This window comes from Ceratotherium simum, chromosome 14 (genome assembly GCF_057802395.1).
Source record: "Ceratotherium simum simum isolate JZ-2026a chromosome 14, ASM5780239v1, whole genome shotgun sequence".
NCBI classification, from domain to species: Eukaryota; Metazoa; Chordata; class Mammalia; order Perissodactyla; family Rhinocerotidae; genus Ceratotherium; species Ceratotherium simum.
This window is the reverse complement of record NC_141913.1, coordinates 59,971,539-59,983,643: the sequence shown is the minus strand read 5'-3', so window position 1 is coordinate 59,983,643 and position 12,105 is coordinate 59,971,539. Positions and strand designations below refer to the sequence as shown.

The following is a 12,105-nucleotide window of genomic DNA, read 5'->3' as shown; positions in this document are numbered from 1 at the left end:
AATATTTTCATAAGTTGATAAGTACTATGCCACAAAAGAGAGAAACTATAGCAGCTCGATTTGACTATCATAAATTGGCCTCACTTTTAGGAAGTTAATGCAATTTAAAAAAAAAAATAGGGATTATAATATGTGTGTTTTAAATTATGATACAAATAAGATGATATAAAAAGAATGTATTCTTTCCATAAAGGCTTTAACTATGATTTTACAAATTTCCTTAGCCCCATAAAGGTGGAAAAGAAATCCCAAAATCCAAATAATTAACTTTCTCATTTTGAGGCAAATGTGAATTACTTTAACTAATCATCAGACTTTCACAAATTCTTAAGAATCAAATTATTAAATTACCCTTTAAAAGAATCCCTCTTCATTTGTTATATATAGTTCTATTTTTATAAAATCAGATCTTAAAAGCAACAGAAGTAAAAGTTGCTAAATATTTAAGAAATGTCATAAAATATCTTAAGCGCTTCATTAATATTAAAACTGCCAATTAATATATCTATATAATGTATGTGTAGAGACACTATATTTATACCCATTAACACAGACTGACTCTGAAATTAGTATATCATTTGATCATTGCTTACTGGCACTAGAGAATGACAAATATAACTAAATACTTCGAAATGCACTGTAAAAAAAATATCATGTCCGTATATCTCTTTGACAGGTCTTCATGCATTTAACATTTCAAAACCATGACAGGGATCTTATTTCCAAGATAAATTCCCCTATCTACTTATTTCTTCATGTATTTATTGTGGATCTAACCTTCTCCTACAAGAAATAAATAAGAAGGTTAAGTAGACGCTATCTTTTAACAAATAGTTTCTCCAGACTGTATTACAACTTTATGAATGACAAAATAAATCCCTCATTTTAAAATCTACCATGATGTACATTTAACAAAATTACATCTATGAAACCTCAATATATGTACTCTATTATTCACATGTAATAAAAATGTTAAACTAGAGCTTAGTGCCTGTCATGAAATGACAAAAGCCAGATAACAAAGAACTAAGGCCGCCACTTGACTTTCAGAAAACCTCACGTGTTTTACAATTGGCTTTATGAAAATAAGTTTATGTACTGGTACTTGGAAAACAACCTGAAACATTACCAATGAAAAGTGTCCTTAGAAAGATTAAGACCTACTCATCAATGGGGCATTTCCTGGAACTACACAAACTCCAAGTCTCAAATATTATAAAATATTTGCCTTCATGAACAAGTCAGTAAGGACGACATCCACCCAAGGGAGCCGGCTCTCCCCGGGGCCTTCAGGGAGCCCATCCAGAGGCGTCTCCAGGACGAATCTGAGCTAAAATGTGCAGTTCTGCTCCACCCTGTGAACCCAACAAGGAAAGGTATCTGTGTGTTCTGAATGTACTTTAAAAAAGACCTGAACACCCACTATACCAAAAACACTGTTCTAGACAGTGGAAACAAAGGAAAAAGAGTAAGATTTGGCTCTCAAGAAAATCACAGGCTACTAAAGAAGAAAAATCATTCACAAAAATAACCTCAATGCCAGAAAAAAAAAGTGTAAAATGCCATCATAAATTTAAAAGAAGAAGCAATTAATGGGGCGGGGCAGATTAAAGTAGGCTTCCAGGGGTGGTATTTAATTTCGACGTTAAGACAGGTGGCAAATGGAAATGCAGAGGAGCAGGCAGGCCTTGGGTGAGAGGAGGTGCACGGCAAGGGTCCCGCGGAGGGAGCGCAGCCCTGGCAGCCCACGTCAACCACGACTGTTACAGAGCCCGCCACCCCTCAACTGGGGGATGGCCGTCCGGCTCCCCAGGGCTGAGAGGAAGCCCTGAGACCTACAGGAAGCTGCACTAAATGCTTTTCTACCCCCACGCGGGGGTCTGCCGTGAGAAACTTCTTGCTTTCCTGAATTTAGGAGACATTAAACAGAGGTCTGTTTGGCAAAAGCTTGCTAGTCATCCTTTTACAGCGACGCGAGGTTTACAGTAGGTCAGGTGAAGGATGTAAAAGACGAGTAAGTGACAATCATGTAACGATTACAACAGAAAAGGGGAAACACGACAACTCACAATAATATGATGGTGCTGGTTCACCTCGTATCCTTAAGGCCCATAAAAGTGCCTGGTACACGGTGGTGGTGTATAAATAATTCTGGACCGACTGGAGGAACTGAACTGGTGACTAAGAGTTTCAGGCCTTACTGAATCTCAGCAGACCTCAAGTGAGAATGTGGGATCTGTATATGACAGCACCAGGGGTTACTCAGGCTGCCCAGAGCTCCCGATTCTCATACCCTTTGCTCTTCTCTCTTTTCTTGGCATTTGTGTTTATTTTACAAAGTGTTAATATTTCAAACATACAGAAAATGACCGAGATGCCTACTTACCACCAAGATTTACGTACCCAGACGATAATATCCATGTTTTCCAAATTTGTTTCAGATCCTTTCTTGGGTATTCTAAAAATTTTCAATTAATTTTTAAAATTTTAAACATTTATAAATTAAATTTTTAAAACACAATAGGAGAGGCCATACCAGAGGCATAACAAATGTGCTAAGGAGAAGGCTACCTCTGGGGGGGAGAGTAGGTGAGCCTCAATACAATTTCCAGCTCTTGCGTAATCTAGCTACTTTACAACATTTAATAAAAAGTTCAAAAGGCCAAATAGTGCAATCAGACTTGTAATGAAAAAAGTTTGTTACCTTCCCTTTCCTCAGCCTTCATGAGATGTTTCTACCAGATATAAAGTAATCTTAAAAGGTTTCAAAAGGGAAAAAAAAATGACAAGCAAAAGAAATCAAAATGATACCAGACTTCTCAACAGCAAGATGGGATTTAGAAGACAATGTAGCAGTGATTTGAACATTTCGTGGGGAATGATTTTGAACATGGAATGTTATACATTCCTTTAGCAGTTCCTACCAAGAGGTGTTGCCATTACCAAGTTCCTGCGTGCTAGGGATTGAGATGTCTATCATGCTAAAACTCTCTGGAATAAAGCCCTTTTTCATGTGGGTAACTGTGATATAAAAGTCAGTTCCGAGTTCATCGTTTAGTGTAAATTTATAAGGATTCATAAATTAAATGCTAAGCATTTTCTAGTACTCTTGATCTATTTGCAGTAGGTTTCTTTACTTACTGGTGTATGTGCTGTTTCCTCCTTAACACCCTCCCACACTTGGAATGACTCTGGCCTTTGTTCTCCCTGTTAATCTGGTGGGGGACCTTCTTCTCTGTTATCACTCATGACATGATTCATAACAATAGAGCCAAGACTAAAATCCACATCTCTAGACTTAAAATTTTGAAGAGAGTATACTAAATATCCTCATTGTTAGATATATAACAAAAACTAGAAATTCTCACGGGGTGTTGGTAGGCATTATGTACAAAGTTAAACTAAAGAATTAGTAGGGAGCTGAATTATTATTATACGATTAATAGCACTATCGTAATCGATACTCTGCCTTAGAGAAACTCTGTTAGAGCAATTGTCTGTTTCTGAATGCCAAAAGGGCAGACAAGTTATGTCAAAATATATAACTTCTATATTGAGTTGCGTCCTTAACTTTATCCTTCTCTATTACTACAGAAGGAAGTATCCTAACAGGAGATTCTACACTCATCTTCTTCAAATTATATTTTTAAATTTTATTTTTAAATTTTTAAACCCTATTAGATGGATTTTCATTCAATTTATTAGCAACTTAATAAAAAATCTGTACACATCCCACTTATATATGAAATAAAGGTATTTTGATATCTTTGGTGCTTTATTACTTTACAATTTTTAAAATATAGTAAGAGGTGTCACTAGTATATTTTTATGTTCTTTTCTAGTCTCTCCAATTCAGGATAATTTGGAATACAGTTGCTTTAGCAATGCTTTTTAAAGCTGTAGATGTCCTATCTCTACCTTTCTCCCAGAAAACTGAGTCTACTTATACATGATTGAGAAACTCGGGGCCAAGTTCAGGCTGGTAAAAAACGTTATCCTCATTAAAATGAAAACAATCTTAAATATCCAACAGCTAGGGAACAGATAAGTAATGGGTTTAATCATAAAATGGAATATCATAATGCAGTTAAAATGAATCAGATAGGGCTACATTTATCAGTATGGGTTAAACAATCTCAAAAATGTAACTGCATTAAAACAAAACAAGTTAGGTACAGAATTGTACCATTTATATAAAATTTTTCAATAAAAGGGAATGTATTAAATATAAACATATGAAGTCCATATGCAAAAACATGCATGACATATTTGTGGCTACCGCTTGTTTCTGAGAAGAGGGGTTAAGGTGTGCCTGTGGGAGAGAGTGTGAACTGTAATTGTACATTTTTTGGTTTTTAAAAAGAAGGAATCCGAAGTAAATACAGTTATATGTTAACATCTTCCAAAGTGCTTCTTTGTTTTTGAAATTTTTCACTATTCAAAATGAATATTTTAATTAAACAATCAAACTATTTCTTATCTTCTCTACAAGACACCTTGGACCAGTCTTGGCAAATTCATAAATCATACAAATTTACATCTGCAAAAAAAGCACAGCAATGGGCAAGATCTGGTATGCTACAAATAAAATTTTAATAGAAGAGTAAGCTAAATTTTGTCAAAATATTAAATAATCATGCAGTTAAATTATCTTTCAAAACTGTGAAACAAAGGTGTTGACTGATTTTAAATTATTATTGTAAATCTCCACTGATGTTGCAAAAACCTAATTGACAGGTATTGCTGGTCTTTATGAATAAACACAGAATACAGAACAGTGAAAACAATGCAAGGTTTGTACAAGATTCCTAGCAAAACAATCTAATGTACTAATGAATTTCTTTCAACAATTTCTACGTTACTCAAATACTACCAATGCAGAGGCAGTTTCTTTGGAATAGCAGCCTCCTTTTTTAATTATTATAATTTAATAATTATATAATAATACACTAAGAGATGAAATGAAAATAGACTGTGATGGGGTCTTTGCTCAGTAGGGTTACCATACAAGTTTCTGCTGAGCTGCAAATATAACTGAAACACACTTTTTTTTTTTTTGTCAGGAAGATCTGCCCTGAGCTAACATCTGATGCTGATCCTCCTCTTTTCTTTTTTCTTTCTTTTTTTTTTTTTTTACTGAGGAAGATTGGCCCTGGGCTAACATCCGTGCCCATCTTCCTCCACTTTATATGGGACGCCGCCACAGCACGGCTCGACAAGCAGTGCGTCAGTGCACGCCTGGGACTGGAACTGGCGAACCCTGGGCTGCCGCAGCGGAGCGCGAGCACTAACCACTTGCGCCACCGGGATGGCACCACAATCACTTTCTTAAACAAAGAAGCACATAAAAAGGCATATAAAGACAACAACTGAAGAGTAACTTCAAAGCTCAATTAGTTCACGCGAGCATCTTATGTAAAAAAAATGCCCCAAAGGATAACAAAGCAAAAAGGAGAAGTTGGAGAAATTCTGCCACGGCCACAAATTCAGTATCTGCAAGCATCAGAACTGTGAGATGCTTATATTGTTTTTGGCCTAAGAAACATCTGAGTAAATATATACAACACTGCTTTTAGACAAACTACTTATTCATACAAAACAGGCACTAAATCCACATAAAATACCCCAATATTATTCCATAGTAACCCTGTTTATCTTATTCCTATGAGGTTTCAAAGTACTAAATACATGTTTAAATAAAATACCTAACTTTAAACTGCATGGAAAATAAAAATCTCTCATTTTCTTTAAATTGAACAATCAAAAAGGTACACTGACAGCTAAATAATAACTATGAAGACACTCAGGGTCTCTTTGGCCATCTTCTTCCAAATATTTGTGTGAATGTATGTATACAAAGTCCAAATAAAAACTTCGACTCAATGAATGAAGTTACATCCTGAAACCAAAAATATTCCATGATAATACTAACACTCAGATTATGTAAATTAGGCTAGACTCTGAGAATGGCCTGTTTCTAATTATATATAAAACATAAGCATGATTTATATCAAGAAGCCACAAAGACCTAAGATTAGAAAAGTTTCATTTACTAAATTCAACTCCTCGGGCTCAAGTGTGGCTTAGAGATGAAGGTTGGAAACCTCCCCTGAGGGCTTTTATACAGCACACAAGGGAGCCTGCTACTTAAGCCAAGAGTCTTGAGTGCATTTTTGCCCCAAACAGGTGATAATTAGCCTAATTAACAGCCTAGATCCTTGTTAACTAGTTGGAAAAGAAATTTAACCTCACTCATGCCGAAGCCTGTCATTTTAAAACCGCTTAACACATCATTCAGATTCTAAAAGCTGTGAAATGTATTTTCTGGCCCTTTCAATTCAACTCAAAGGTTGAAAAGCTTTGTGTCAAATTTACTTCTGAGAGGAGTATTAAGCAAAATATTAATCCCAGGTTCCTTAATTTACTAAGAACCAACCGAATGACTCACTCTAAAGAAAAACATTCAGGGATTACAAGGGCTATGCCCTCAAAGATTTGAATTCATCCTTCAAAATCTCATTCTCATGAAATTTTCCTTTGTCAGCGACCATAAACTCTCCCCTATCCAAAACCATCCTATTAAGTTTGGTTGGAATTTTCCCCATTCCACTGCATGTGCTGTATCCAATATTCACCAGCACAACAGTATCTTAGATCATGGGTTGGGAAAGGCACTGTGTACAGGACAGTAAATATTCTCTACTTGGTGGGTCATCAGGTCTTTGATGCAACTACTCAACTCTGCCTTTGTAGCACAGAAGTAGCCACAGACAGTAAACAAATGAGTGTGGCTGTGTTCCAATAAAACTTTATTTACAAAAACAGGCTGTGGGCCTGATCTGGTCTGCAGGCCACAGTTTGCCAATCCCTGGCTTAGCTGATCAGTCATATCCCCCCACCAAAGCACCCTGATCCATACAGGGTAAAAGGACTGAAGTCGAGCACTGCTGGCAAACAAAGGTCCACGAAGCCCCTTCTCAGGGTTTAAGCAGTTGGTTTAGTCCTGAAATAGTTCACGTTTCCTGCCAGGCTTTAAAACGCCAGCATGAGAAGAACAGGTGGAAGGAATTATACTGCATACGAGACCCATTCCAGTCGCAGACGGCCCTGTCCTTTTCAAACTACCCCCTTTCAAGTGTATCGCAGAGCTGGAGGGCTTGGAAAGTTGAAACAATTTTAACTAACCATAGAAGTCAAGTTCTGGAGAACAAGACATATATTAAATTGCCACAATCCTACGGTCTGGACTAAATGAAATTTTATCGCTTCAGGTTAGGTAAGAAAACACTGGATTTATGTAACGAAGGTTAAAATAGCAGTTACAAATAAAGGACTAATATTACTGTTTAAAGACCATATAAAGAGAATTTCTTTTAAATCATTGCTCTTGCTGATATAAATAATTTGAGCTAAAATGACAAAATGCATTTCAAACCCCATTTACACCTTCATCCCAAATGCCTTGACTAACGTTCAGTCTTTGGACATTTCAACACAATCCTAACAATCTTCAAATTATAATAGCTCAGCTACTTCTATATCAATTCATCAATTAAAAAAAGTATGTATTGGAACCCACTGTTAGTCTAGCAATGATCCATGCTATGTACAAAACTATAAATAAATGAAAGACATATATGCCTCCCCAAAAGCAGCCTATGACTGCATGGTCAACACTGATGCCAGTGAAATAGTTACAACACAAAAGCACCACATTATGTTGGACTTTTTTAAAAAGCTTTAGAAGATGTTTAGAAAAAACATCCATGAATAAAGATTGAAATCATTGGAAAAGGCTTCACGAATGAAGTGCGGCTTCAGGTGAGCCTGAAAGGACAGAGCCAACTTAAATAACGGAAGCCGCAGGCAATGACAAGCTTGGGGGCTGAGACAGGCAGAAGCGGTAAGGTGGTGTGCACGAGCAGGGAGCAAGTCATTGTAACTGGGAGTAGGGGGTGGGGAGCATGCTGCACAGAAGGGAGAAATAAAGTTGCTGAATTTAAATAGAGTCAGATTAAAATGGCCCTGACAACCAGATAGAGGAATTAGGCTTTGATATAACAAAAGGAACCACCAATCCATTCTTTGTTTTCTTTCTTTCCCGCTCTCTCTTCAGTGCTCATTTTTCACAATTATTTAATTATCATTTTCTAAGGAGCTAAATATGGCTTTATCCTTCACAAGTGCCCATGACCATGCAGATTTGTGGCACACAAGCCTCAAATAGGTGCATGTCTGGAAAAAAAGTCTACCATAACAATGTCCACATCTGAGACCGATGATGAGCTCTTTCATATTTCACCAAACAACACACAACCTTCCAACAGCATGTTGGCTCTAACAAAGACTGCTATGCTTCAAGCTATATACTTATAGATGCTATAAAAACGTTATTTCAGAGCTGAGAACCTCACACTATGTTATTTGCATGTCAATGGAAAAACACTTTACTAAGTTTCAGATGACACTCGCATCAGTCACAGTATTAGAACTGGTTAACAAATGCAAATAAGATAGATTTTACCAATAAGACCAAAAACAGACTTACAAAAAGGAGGAAAGCACTAATTAAAAAAATCAACTACAAAATGAACTGAAGTTATTTTCCTTTAAATTTTAATGTATTAAAATTAAACACAACTAATATATCAATGCAAGTTGAGTATGAACAAAATCTTCTGTCCCAACTCAGACAACCCGTCACAGTCCCTCTTTATCAAGAGACATGATTTGTACAGAATTTATAAAAGTCATAATAAGGCCTCTATACTATAGTGTTATGATATTATGCCAAGAAAATGTTTCATTAACATTACTGTATAAAATTTTACTAGGACAAATATACATTACAGAAAAACATCGTACATCTGTATAGAACAGATGATTCCAATCCTCTTTGCCAGTAAAGCTGAGAGTTTCATACGAACAATATTGCCCAGTTCCTTGCATGCTATGGATTCAGAAATAATATTTGAGGTCAGATATTCACGGTGCTGGGGCAAGAGAAGTTAATAACTGTCTGGCCTTGGGCAGCCTTTGTGAGCCTCAGTAGAACAATGTAATTTTTATTCCTAGTGTGTATTCATGTCAATATTTCTAAAAATACTGGGCACAGGACATCTCTTCATTTTGTATCACAGTCTAGATTACTGGTGCTCTATAAATAGTAAATCAAGATAATTATCTATTATTTCACAGCTGTTTAAAACAGCAACAATAAGAAAGCCATAGCTTCCTACTTGGATCCCTTGCCAGCAATCCCTGCCAGTTCCAACTCTCCAATAAAGGTCTATCAGGGTACTTTAAAGAGTAGCCGTTTTCTTAACAAAATTAATAAGCCAAAGACGACATGGCTGATCATAAGTAGTGCTTGGGATACAGCCCTAACATAGGAGATTTAAGTCTGTTAATACTAATGTCCTGTTAGAACCAGTAACTGACACCAGTGTTTTTAACTGTCTGATTTTCTGCATTAGTTAAGGGACAGTAGACCATCACTATTTATCCAAAATGTGACTTCATACAGGACTCAATATACAGTACACTGAAATGAATAAAATAATATTTCTCTCTATCAAAAAAGTTTAAATTCACCTTCAAAATATGTACTAAAAAAATTATATTTTTTTCCTAAAAAATATTCTTATAATACTGTTCCATAGACCCATGCATCTTATATACTAGCAAATACAGTATGTTTTCAATTTATCCTGTAAGTCCTAATGTATCTATTATGGAAACAGAATTTCTAGACATTTGAATATATTTGCCAGATTTAGAAAGTACTGTCAAACCTGATGGTGACTGTGTGATTTGCTGGAGCTGGGAAAGGCAGCCTTTCCAAACTTAGGTATTTCATTGTCTTGGCCTTTGTCATCATCTCGGCCTTCTAGCATGTCAGGATGATCTAGGGAACCATTTGAGCTCAAGGTAAGATTAGCTAGAAGGGTTGAGATGTATTGCCCCGTAATCTCAGAGTTCAGTACAAAATTGACCCTTTCTGAGACCTTAGTCCGAAGAGCAGCAGTTACAGCACACTTCTAGAGTAAATATCTCAGGGCATTTGTGCACTGGAGCATCACCAAGATACGACGTGGATGCAGAAGATGGATTCAACGTGGATACTGTAGAGTCTGATATGGATCATAGCTTGCTTTAAATCATAATATTCTGACATTCAGATATATAGAAAGATCATGTAGTAAGGGATTTGATTTGTTCCTTTCTAAATCATAAGTTCAGAGGAAAGTGCTAGAATTAGATTAACATAAAAAACAAGTTTTTAAGGGTTTTAAAGTTTGTGATCCAATTGAGTAAGTAGTTAATAAAATATTAGTAAGCTTTTCACCGTTTCCCCACACAGATCCACTGTGCAGTGGGGATGAAATAACCTGCAATGAAACATGAGTAAAACCAAAAAATGCATATATATCTGAGGTATATCTGGATGGAAAAAATCTCTTAAATGCCTGGCAAAGCAATTAATTTAGCTTCCTTTCAATACAAAAGAGCATTATTTATTTAAAAAATTCGATGTGCGCAGCTATGAATTCTTTTCACAAAACAGATTTGTAGATTTTATCTACTTCTCATACATTCTAAATTATTTTGAAAAGATGAATTCGGATAGGCATCTATAAACACTGCATATAGATCATTTATACTAATTTTTCAAATCTTCAACATCTCAAACAAAAGACTATGTGGAATAACATTATCATTTATTATATACCTTCCAGCATTCAAAACATTAAACTAAATTTCTTTCTAATATAATTAAGTACATAAGCAAAAACAACTGGAAGGATGTAGGTGATAAATATTTATATTTGGCATAAGTATAGTGTTAGGGAAGCTGAAACTCAGAATTAACTGAAGCTATCAAAATGAGGTTAACAGCAAAGACTTCTCAATTATGGGCTGGAAAAGCATAAAAATGAAAGTCGAAGAGCTTGCTAGTTTAGACTTTACAAAGAAAACAAAACCACTCAGCTCTTCATATCGCTGCTGTCATTTTATTAAAGATTTTTCAGACTAAAACACATGGAAATGAATTAAAGTTGAAGAAATTATTTCACCTAAAGTAGTAACAGTTAGGCTTCTGACCAAGTAGGAACAGCAGTGAAGTCCCGTGAGGGTCAGGTCTCACCGAGCGTCAGGCGGGGCCCGGGGCCCCCAACGAGTCCAGAGGACAGCAGCATTCAAGCAAAGGCACCAGAAAGGGCACTGCAGCAGGAGCCCAGCATGCCCACAGGCAGGGAGCGCGGACGTCCTATTCTCCTGTAACTCAGCCACCTATTGCCAAGCCTGGCACACAGGTGTCCTCAACAAATGTCAGACTACAGTGAGACTTTACCTACACACAGCCCCCTAAGACACATTAGCAGCTGACCTCGAACCCCTCCTTGAGGCACACTTTGCTGCTTGACTCGAGAACATGACAGTCTTGTGATTTTCAGCGGTCACCTTTGCTTGTTCCTCCTCGTGAGGACCTTCTTGAAGCCTTGATGTAGGGTTCAGTCCTTAAATCTCTTCTCTTTCTGACCTACACTCACTCCTTTGGTGATCTGTACTCTGACAAACTCCAAATTTATATATGCAGCTCAGATGTGTTCTTTGGGGTCTAGTCTGTATTCAGCTGCCCACTCAATGTCTCCACCAGGATGGCTAACAGGTTTCTCAAATGTAACGCATCTAAACCTAGCTCCCAATCTCTCTCAACGGTACCTGCTCTGACAGTGGTTTTGCCCACCTAGTTAATGCCATGACTTCATTCTTCCCACTGTTCAGGCCAAAATCTCGGCATCATCATCCATTATTCCTTATCTCATCCAATCCACCAGTAAATCCTGTGGGCTGTGCTTTTCAGAAAAATTCAAAGTCTGGACACTTCCATCTACCTCTGTTGCTACTACCAGGGTCCAACCCACCATCCTTCCATGGCAGGATCATTACGAAACCCTCCAACACAGACCCCTGCCTCTGCTGTCACCTCCCCTTACCGTCCTACCGTTTAGCCTATTCTCTGTACACTGCAGACAGTGATTTTGTTAAAACACAGGTCAGACCACGCCAGGCCAATGTTCAAAACCTTCTAATCTCACA

The 12,105-nt window shown here is 37.0% G+C and overlaps 1 protein-coding gene across 1 annotated transcript in view; it reads right to left on the bottom strand.

Annotated features, from left to right (window-relative positions):
* Window positions 1-12,105, bottom strand: part of ZNF407 (zinc finger protein 407) — a 458,423-nt gene that overhangs the window by 188,677 nt on the left and 257,641 nt on the right. The window lies entirely within an intron of this gene.